This window comes from Bos indicus, chromosome 12 (assembly GCF_029378745.1).
Source record: "Bos indicus isolate NIAB-ARS_2022 breed Sahiwal x Tharparkar chromosome 12, NIAB-ARS_B.indTharparkar_mat_pri_1.0, whole genome shotgun sequence".
In the NCBI taxonomy this organism is placed as follows: domain Eukaryota; kingdom Metazoa; phylum Chordata; class Mammalia; order Artiodactyla; family Bovidae; genus Bos; species Bos indicus.
This window is the reverse complement of record NC_091771.1, coordinates 9,764,874-9,775,536: the sequence shown is the minus strand read 5'-3', so window position 1 is coordinate 9,775,536 and position 10,663 is coordinate 9,764,874. Positions and strand designations below refer to the sequence as shown.

The following is a 10,663-nucleotide window of genomic DNA, read 5'->3' as shown; positions in this document are numbered from 1 at the left end:
GCAATCATAAACTCTAACTCATCAGGACTCAGAATATATATCTACAGTTACAAGCAATGTCTTCTTTCACAGCCCAGAACGAGTGATCAGCATTTGCTATTTTTATTTCCCTAGTAAAATACTTTTATTATTTAAAAAACTGAAGCAGGGTCTAGATTAAGTGCAGCTGAACCAGATGGAGCTGAGATATTTAAACTTAAGAACATAAAAATATTACAGTTTGTCAGATCAAAGGTGCATCTTAGTTTCTTATCTCTGACACGGACACGGGGAAGGTTAAAAAGTATTAATTGGTAATTATACTTCATGACACAAACCTCTAAAGCTACAGGCTAGATCCTGAACCTTATTCGTTTTAAGGATTAATTTTACTTATATTTTATTCATATGTTTTTTTCAAATCCCTCTTAGTTTGTTCTATTTCTTAGATCATCTGCTTTGTATTCTTAATGAATTCTATATTTTTATTACCTGTTCTATAAAATAATAGGACTTGATTTTCATCCAATTTTGCTTTCTTTAGCCTCAAAGGATTGTTCCTTCTTGTAAACTTCCTGGATAATTGAGTCGATCTGTGTCCACTTTGTCTCACTGTAATGGTATTATAAAGACTGGCACAGCCTTTTTCAAACAATTTCTGTATAGAAAAAAGTTTTGTAGAAATGGAAGCTACTGTATCTCTTTAGCTATTTTAATGTTCTATTCTGTAGACTTTTCTAAATCATGTGCTTTCTTGTTAAAACACTTACGAAACAGGTGCATTAAGTCTTTGTGTAATGTTTTACTTTGGGGTTTATTTTCTAAACCTCTCATGGTGAATGCCAGTAACATATTGTAAATATTTTATATTTTCAATCTGTTTAATCAAGAAATTACCTGGCTATGATTTTTCTCTAGAAGCTTTCAATAGAAGACTGTGACAGAGAATCTAAAATTTCCTTTTTTGACTGGGAAAGGAAACATTCATTCAACACATGTCTTTTTGAGTGTCTATCCTGTGTTAGACACAATTCTAGATGCTACAGATGTAATGATGAAAAAAAATCTCCGTTCATGGATGTAGCTTTCATTCCATGTGAGTACGGGTTGCAAAATAATTAGACAAGTAAATGATAGTGTGATAGGTAATGAGATACGTTAAGAAGAAAATAAAGCAGGTCATGGGGAGTCAGAAAACACGGGGCCTTCTATGTAAAAACAACAAAAAAATTGTCTTTTAACCTGATTGAGAAGGCAGATGACTGGAGGATTTGAAAGAAAAACAAAACAAAACTTAATCTAGCCTGATTTTAATACTATCAACCAAGCAGCCACATTCAGATAACATTCCAGGAAGGCAAGGTGAGTAGCAGAAAGGGTGATTGCTTTAATTCACGAGACAGATGGTGATGGTTTGAGCAAGTGTAAGGGCAGTTAGGCATGGTTAGAATAAGGACATATTTAGGAAGCAGGTCCACATCTTGAGAAAATAGGAAGTTTCAAAGGAATTTTCATGTCATTTGTCCAAAACAAATAGAAATAAATTATGTCAACTGAGATAGGAACACTAAGAATTTCAAGAGTTACTGTTTTCAAGCCATAGTAAGTATAATTTAGTGGGTGGTTTGAAATCCAGAGTAGAATCCTAATCTATAGACATTTGCTGATCCCAGTTAGAATGTGGGTCTAACAGACACGATACGTGCACACGTGCGTGCTAAGTCACTTCAGTCATGTCTGACTCTGACTCATGGACTGTAGCCCGCTGGGTCCTCTGTCCATAAGAGTTTTCAGGCAAGAATGCTGGAGTGGGGTGCCATGCCCTCCTCCTGGGTGTCTTCTCGACACACAGATCGAACCTGAGTCTCTTATGTCTCCTGCATTAGCAGCCATGTTCTTTACCACTAGCACCTGCTGGGAAGCCCATATAAGATACCTAGAATGGTCAAATTCATAGAATCAGAAACTACATTGGTAGATCCCAGGGTCTAGGGGGTGGAGGAGTTTGGGGAGGGGGAATGGGGACTTAGAGTGTAATGGGGACAGAGCTTCAGTTTAGGAAAGTGAAAAATTTGGGAGATGGATGATGGTGAGAATTACACAACAATGTGAATGTACTTAATACCTCTGAACTGTACAGTTAAATATGGTTAAAAAAAGAGAATGAGGGTCTAAACAGAGTGATCCAAAAGTGAACTGGGGGACTCACTATCATCAGATCAGTTCCTAGGAATTACCTGGAGATACTTAGGGAGATTTCTTTTTATATCCATTTATCTTCAACTGCTCTGATGTGACAAGACTTTCTTTAGAGTCATTCCATAGCGTCCCAGAAACACAAGCCTCAGTGAGTCTGTAATATGCTCTAAGACTCTTTCACGAATGGCTGCTGAACTGCCTTCCCAGGGATCCCTTGGGCTGGCTGCAGAGACCCAGGCTTGGGAAGAGGGTCTGCTCTCTTGCTACAGATTCTTATACCATGTAAGAATTTCTCTGGAAAGTTCTGTTGCCAACCCTGGCCACAGCAGCCTGCAACCTGAAGTCCATGTGGGCAGCCACAGGCTTAGTATACATTGATAATACATTGAGTGGCATTCTGACCCTTCCTGCATTAAGACAACAATAAATACACCAATATTTTGCTTTCTTATTAAGAATATATTTTATACTTTCTTTAGGACTTTTTCTATTAATATGCAAATATTAATCTTTAGATGTTTGGCTTCACAAATACAAACTGGTTCTGGGTAAATGCAGAAAAGAAAAAATTTATTTTAAGAATTTGGGGATCCCACAGGGAAACTGTGTGGTGAAGAGCTAGTTTACTAGGGACAGTGAGCTGACTACTCCACCCCTGTGGACAGTGGCGCTAAGTTAAGCCTCTCGTAGAGTCATAGCTGAGATAAATGAACTCCAGTCATTTTCAGTTTGTTGTCTGCCTCTTCAAGAGTCTGAATCTCAGAGAAAGAACATCTAATTCATTGGATCCACTGGTTGGGCCAGACCTATTCCCACTCATTGGGCACATGACTGACATTTGTCCACAAAAATGCACTTTATGTAAAATGGTGTGATCAGGAGGAATAAAAGCAAATATCATGTGCCTACTATGAGGGATATTTTGAATCAGAAAAGAAAAAAAAAGGTGGTTAAAAATATTATTGAAAGCCCTTTGAAAAAAATCATATAGTAAATCAGAAGAATAAGAATTCTACTTTCATCAATATGCATTCCAGAGGAATTAAAGAATGAAGTATTCAAATCAAATTTTAAAAAAATCAGAGTAAGGAAAGGCACCCTATACAAAGTGAAAAATCAAGGAAAAGTCAGAAAGAAAGAAAATTGGAAGAATTTATTGCTTTACCAATGAGGGGAGTTTGATTGGTTGGAAAAAAAAAAAAAGACCAGAATAATTAGAGGGCATATTATCAAGCTGGAAGAATCCTATTATACTTAGCACACACAGAGTTAATATTTTTAATAACTTCTACAAATCAATATGAAAAAGGTGAACACCCCAATAGAAATATGAGCAGAGAACTTTAACTGACATTTTACAAAGAAGAAATGTAAATGGCCAAAGAATATGCGAAAATGCATTCAATCTCCCTAGCATTCAAAGACATAAAATGAAAATAACAATGAGATATCATTTTCATCTACTAAATTGTCAATGACATTAAAAATCATTATACGAAGTATTTAGGTGACTACAGTGAAAGGGAAGCTCCCTTGATAATGGTGAGAGATTTTTCTGAGCTGACTGTATAAGTTCCTGCCTTTTCAACTGAAGTTTTAAGAGTAAAGATTTTTATTGGCAGTTTGTTGTTGTTGCTAGATATAAAACAAACCAACTCTGGTAGGCTTAAACAAAAGAAAGCATTGTTGGCAGGGTATTATGGTATCTCACGGGCTTCCCTGCTACCTCAGATGGTGAAGAAACTGCCTATAATGCAGGAGACCTTGGTTCAATCCCTGGGTCAGGAAGATCCCTTGGAGATGGGGGCTACCCACTCCAGTATTCTTGCCTGGAGAATCCCGTGGACAGAGGAGTCTGGTGGGCTGCAGTGCATGGGGTCGCAGAGTCCGATACAACTGAGAGACTAACACTATGGTATCTCCTGGAATCTAAAATGGTGCCAAGCAGCCAGGCTTTGAAGATAGTATGAATCTGGTAGCTCTAGGAAAGTGATCAATAGTGGTCTTGACAATTGGAAGAATCAAGGCAGTTCTCTGAATTTCTTTCTCTAGAGCACTGCCATCGTCACACTACCCAGCCATGGCAAGATGCTGATTAAATAAGTCTATCTCCTGGCTGTTTCCAGACTGCACTATAGGACCGTATATTGAAGACTTGTCATGTGTCATGAAGTGTAGTTCTGGAGAGCTGAGCTAACTCACATGTCATTTTTACGTAAGCTGAAATAGAGAAGGGAAAAGGGAGGAATCCGGGAGAATGATCTGCAGTCCTGCCATTGATAGTAACACATCTGAGAACGAACTAGTTATCATTCATCTGGTTCTTACTGTGTGTTGAAAATTATGCTAGGTACTAGAAATTAATACACCCCATCTCTCATTATGGATAGTTTACTTTTTAAGAAAATTACATGTTGATATCTTGCTAGCTCTGTTCATTAGATGTCTTCACGCATGGTATTTGGTGTCATGTTTTTGTGATGGTTCTGCACAGTTTAAGTTGCAATTAATATATAATATCTTATATGTGCTTTATACATCACAGATTCTATCTTTATATATTTTTTTAAGAAAAATAGTATTTGGATTTTTACCTTTGCTTGCATATGTTAGAAAAATTTCAAGTGCATTCAATAAACTTTGAAATTCCTATTTATATAAAAATGTAAATTACAAATAATTCTCTAATAAAGGAAGCCACTTGGTAGGGTTCAGTCTCTAGGCAACACATATTATTAGTCCAATCTAAGTTACTTATTCAAATGTCTATATGGGTTAAGTCTGTTTAATATATATATATATATAATTGAGATATAGTGCAGCTTTCATTAATGAAAAGTAATGAAAGCTGCACCATATCTCAATTTTCAATGATGCATACCATAACAATATTAGAAAAAAAGAATGATGTGATAAATTATATATGAAACATTTTACTTAGAAGTAAGCACAATAATTAAAATCACGGACTCTGCCATTTAATAGCTGGATGACCGATAGTAAATTATAAAATTTCTCTGAGTCTAATTTTCATTGTATGACAAATGGAAATATTAATAGTTTATACCTCATAGTTTTATGTGATGATGAATGAGCTTATACATATAAAGTATTTAGCAAAAGTAGCTGGAAAATAATGTTAGTCAATGTTTACATTATTATTAACATAAATATCAGCTATATTGGAGCAGTGATACACACAAAGAGATGATAAATAGGCAGTATAGAGCGTGTATTATCACCACAGGTTAATCTATGATCAATTTATGATTTAAAGAGCTGGATTAGGATGGTAATTCAAAAAACTTGAACTTGAAGCATAATCTACTGAAGTTTGATTATTGAACCCAAATAAAATGAATAGAACACTAATTTTTAAAACATTTTAAGACTTTATTATGTTTTTAGAGCAGTTTAGGTTCACAGAAACATTCAGAGGAAGGAGCAGAGAGTCCTCTATATCCTTTGTCCCCACGTAAACCCCATAACCTCCCCCATTATAAACACCACCACCAGAGCAGCACATTTGCTACAATTGATGAAACTATATCAATAAATCATAATCATCCAAATTTCATAATGTACCTTAGGGTTCACTCTTGCTGTCATACATTCTCTGGCTGTGGACAAATATGAAATGACATATATCCATAAACACTGATTTTTAAGAAGTGTTAGTTGGCATTATAAATGGCTAAAAAGTTGTCTAGAATTGACTGTAGACCGTATTACCCAGACGCACCTCTGGCCTTTGAAAGCATTCGTTTCCAGCATAAATAGCATTTGCAATGACAGTTACGGAGCCTTAAGGATAAGCTATTGAAAAGGTAAGAGTGTATTTATTCAGATTTTATTTGTGTAGAGGCTGCTGTTGACTGTGTTTTCCAGAGTTACCTCAAACAAAAGCATACCAATCAGACTTGGAAAGGGAAGAGGAAAATCTTCTGAACAGAGCAGTGAGGTTGTGAATTTAAAAGTAAAGGATAGGGAAGACTAAAGATTGAATAGATGGATTTTCAAAGGACCAACTTGAGGGAGAAAACTGAAACTATATGGGATAGTGTATTCTGATTTAAATGTGTATGCTGAAGTTCTTTTGACAGAAAAGAAATATAATGGGAAAGTAAAAGCAAGAACGCCATCATACATCAATGAATTTGATACTCAAGGTATTCATTTGAATTCCCATTTAGATGTCAAGTTTAAAAAGTATCAGCAACAGCAAAACAAACAAGCACAGAGATGGTAGTGGAAATTAAATAAAAATTTTAAATATTCTAAATTGAGTGAACTCATACAATTATAAAATAGGCTCCAGGCCACTTATCAATTATACATTTACACTGGAGGACAGGGATTGCAGGTTGAACATCTTTGCATGCCCCAAATCACTGAGCACAGTCACTTGCATATAGCAGATATTCAGCAAATATTTTGTGAAAGAAGAATTCTTCATGGAATGCAAAATAAGTGTAAGACATGGTCTATGTATTTATAGATCTTCCACTTTTCTGGGCCAGACCCAATTAACAAACATCCATTTACTGAATAATATTTATATGATGCAAAACATGAAAAATTTTAGATGACAGTAACATAAGTAATATATTTTATAATTTTGTAGTGTCAATAAATAGAATTTTAACAACCCAATGTGATTCTTAACATGAATAGAAGACTTTATGGAAGAGAGAAACATTGATTCAGGGTTTGAAAAATGGGGACATTTCAGAAAGGTGGAATGAGAAACATGGGGAAAATACTTTGTTAAAACTATCAGCTTTGATAAAACTATCAGGTAAATTACAAGAAAACATTATTAATATTTATGGTATTGGAGTGAGCACAAGGGAAACAAAGAAACAGTAATAGATAAATATGGGAGAGTTTATTCTGAACCTATTTTATCAATTCCATACGAAGTTTCTATTTAAAGGCATCATAATTTATTTCCACATGATGAAACTAGGAACTGTCACACTGCTAGATCTATTAGAAGGAAATATGTCTTTTGGTTCAGTTAATTCAATTCCACAAGTATTTATTAAGCACTTATCTGAGCAAAGCACTATAGAATCATCCATGTACAAGCAATTAAAATTTAACTGGTTCAGAGAATATTTGCTACATCATTTCATGTTAAAAAGAGTTAACTGTTACCATATCCATTCTTGATCTTCTTATACAAGTGCCTTAATTTAGAGGCTTGAGATTAGAATAAAGACAACAACACCCAAGCTGAGTATCTCAATATTCATATTCAAACTGGTTTTAGAGAAACAGCATTATTAAAAAATAATAACATGTCTCTTTAGAATGCCATTTATAATATACTTTCACATTTATTAACTTATTGGATCCTGGAGAAAACAATTACATTTGGTTGGATAGATATATTCTATTTTACATACAATGATTAATAATTTTCCAAGAGCTTTCTACTATTTGAATATTTGGAAACCACACCTTGGACATAAGATCTTCAGGAGAAAAATCAAATGTTCTTTCAACTGTACAGTGCTGCACCGGAGGTAGCCGTGCCTTCATGCTATCCAAGTGGTCATCTGAATGGTCTCCTAGTGTTGTGGGTCTACCTACGCAAAGATGTACCTAGGTAAATAAGATGAAGGGGGGGACATTTACATAAAATTTTCAAAAAATGTGATCAGTGTAGACTAGTAGTTCTTGCTCAGGAACTTTTGCCTTGCTTCCCCCAGAGAATAATTGGCAAATCTGTAATTTTTTTTTTAATTGTCACAACTGGAAAGCGTAGATGCAAATGTTGGGGAAAAGCTGCAGATGCTGTTAAATATGCTGCAATGCACAGGACGCAACAGCACCGTCACCACCACAAACACACGGACATAAACACGAGGGCGCGCTGAGCCAAGAACTGTTTGGCATGAAATATAAATAGTGCTGAGGTTTTAAGAAACTTGGACAACCAAGACAATTTAGGAAAAAATAAGATGGCATTTAAAAAAATACGTGAAGCTTGATGTACTTCTAATGGTTACATAATCTGTGTAACAATCTCAGCATTCTTCTGGGCCTAAATCATCTGATTTGGAGATTTGGGAGTAGCCAGTTTTACTCATTTCTTCTGTAAATGTCTTCTTTCTCTGTGTCAGCAGTTAGAAAAATAAATGAAAGAAAAGTATTCCTTGTCGTGACTCCTCCTCTCACATTACTACTATTATTTTTTTAAGCAGCAGCAACTGCTGCAGGCCGAAGTTTCTGAGTGTACAATTCACTTTTGTTCAGTTAAAAGGGGAATTCAGGAAGATGATTGCAGGTAGGAGAGACTGAGTAGTGGGACTCAAGAAATAAAGTAAAACCAATGTAACATGCAGTTGTCCTTGTCAATTCGTTACTCTCTGTTTGAATTTCCTGTTGAAACAGTTCAGAGGCCAGTTTGGTGTGGTTGGGCTACTTGTGCTATGGTGCATGGCTTTTACATTTTACACCTAGTTAAATTGGTTGAGAATCAGCTAACAACTGATGGTTGTTCCTCTCCATTTAATATTTATAAGTGTAAAGTGTGAAGACAAAAGGAAAACATGAGACTAAAAATGAAAGCAAAAACCATTTCTTGGAGAATCCTGTGAAACATACCAAGGAGTAGGAACTTTATTCAGAAGGTGATAGAAGGCATGACTCGGATGTAATCAGAGCTGTGTTCCGTGTGATCAGCTCTGCTTTACAGATGAATTGCTATAATGGTTCTGTGGATTATGAATTTTACTCATCAAAATGAAAGGGAAGAGCAATTAGAGGATTCTGGGTCTATTATTGTACTGATGGTTATTTGTTGAATGAAGGTTTTCAGTGATTAGATTGTGTGCAATAAACTTCCCTGACCAGTATATATAGTACGCTTGCTGCCTTGGCTAGCTTTTACTCAATATATTCATATTGAGTAAATATGAATATTTGAGGCAAAAAATATTATTGAATCATACTGTTACCATGTCTAAACTCATACAATTTGCTGCACAACAGGCCAATAATTGAGAGAAGACTTATTGGGCAAGGAATAATGACTTTATTTGGAAAGCCAGCTAACTGATAAGATGATGGTTTCATGCCCCAAAGAACCATCTTTCCTTAGAATTCATGCTCCTTTTATACTAAAAGGGGAGGGAGTAAAGTCAAATAATTCCTGGTTTCCATCAGCCTTCTGAGGGGATGTATTAATTTCTTTCTCCCTGCAGTCATTCACAGATGGATCTGGTCAGGATGTTTCCTTTGAGCTAAACAAAGATATTTTAGCTTAATGCTCATTACCTGGGAAGCAGGGTTCCCAGTGGTGGGCCATTATATATAATTTAAGCTTAGAGGCAACATCCTTTTAGTGATTAACCTGTAAAAGAATACAAAATGTTCTTCCCTATTTCATCCTGTGATAGTCTCTATGCCATGGCTGGATGCAACTCATGGAAATCTAAAAACTCAGAGTGATAAAAAAAAAAAAAAGTCCTCTTCCCTCTACATTTCCAAAACGCAGGGTGGGCAAGGAACAAGACAACTACAGTAATCACTCCTATTCAGACAGGAACAAAGGGAATCACGCGGTAGTCATGGTCGCACAGCTACTCTGAAAACCCACTGGGCAGAAACTGTGAGGCCCATTATTCTGGAGATAGGGGCTCTTCCTAGATTGGCTCTGCTGGTCCTGCGAGTATCTCTCAAGTTCATTGTTCGTCAAGGCTTTGATTCTACCTCTGTGTGCTCTCCTGTTCCAAGGCATTTCATAACATCTGAGGGAGGCATGGAAGAAAGGGCTCTCCTTGCTGGCTGAGCTACATTCGCAGGCTGCCCCTTGTCCCAAGAAATTTGGGGGCCAGTGACTGTTTAACTTCATCAGTCAGAGTCTTTTGGGCCAAGTTTTACACTGCTTATTTTTGGGCTTCCCTGGTGGCTCAGATGGTAAAGCGTCTGCCTGCAATGCAGGAGACCCAGGTTCAATCCCTGGTTTGGGAAGATCCCCTGGAGAAGGAAATGGCAACCCACTCCAGCACTCTCGCCTGGAAAATTGCATGGACTGAGGAGCCTGGTAGACTACAGTCCATGGGGTTGCAAAGAATCAGACACGACTAAGCAACTTCGCTTCTAACAGTGCTTTTGACACTATGACTCTCTCAAAAACATGTTTCTAATAGATTTGATTTCAGTTACTACCATGTGCCAGTACGTCTATAGACTCACAGATATTTTGAAATTATTAGACTTCTGTGGATTGTGTCCTTAGTCTCTTTTCACTGAGCTATTTTCTTGGGAAAAAAAAAAAAATTCCTGGAGGGCATCTGAATCCCATCAGAGGTCTTAACAAAAGATGTGACAGTCTTACCTTAGGCTGATCTTTCTCCCCAGCTCTTAATCTGACAATCATTTGAAGGCTGAAGAGGCTGGAGATGAGAATCAGTTACATCTTGAAACTTTGAAAGTCCAGGCATATTTGGATTCTCTCTTCTCCTTTATCCCT

The 10,663-nt window shown here is 36.4% G+C and overlaps 1 non-coding gene across 1 annotated transcript; it reads left to right on the top strand.

The window, feature by feature from the left end:
• The first annotated feature begins 10,089 nt into the window (after positions 1-10,089).
• Positions 10,090-10,161, top strand: TRNAC-GCA (transfer RNA cysteine (anticodon GCA)). The gene has a single exon. It is a non-coding gene; the product is annotated as a tRNA-Cys (tRNA).
• Positions 10,162-10,663: the final 502 nt, after the last annotated feature.